The sequence below is a fragment of the Etheostoma spectabile genome, chromosome 15 (genome assembly GCF_008692095.1).
Source record: "Etheostoma spectabile isolate EspeVRDwgs_2016 chromosome 15, UIUC_Espe_1.0, whole genome shotgun sequence".
Taxonomy (NCBI): Eukaryota; Metazoa; Chordata; class Actinopteri; order Perciformes; family Percidae; genus Etheostoma; species Etheostoma spectabile.
The window spans coordinates 31,945,460-31,945,751 of NC_045747.1; positions in this window are offsets into that span (position 1 = coordinate 31,945,460).

Here is a 292-nt window from a genome sequence, read left to right on the forward strand (position 1 = left end):
GTATTATACTATATCACAACTAAAGCAGTCCCTATTCCCCTCTATAAGTAATGGTTAAATGGTTATATATAAACATAGAACAGCAATTGCGCAATAAGCAAACATGATCCGAGTTCAGGTCAATTAGTGTAGTGTTTAAGTCAATCCAACAGCTCCAGGGAAAGACTCCTACTTGTCTATGAATTGAAAGGAGCCTTTACTGATACATTGCTTTTATCACCGTGACAACAGGACCGGCTCAGCTGGGATAGTTATGTATTTGTTATCCTTCCCTTCCACTGACACTGAGCTT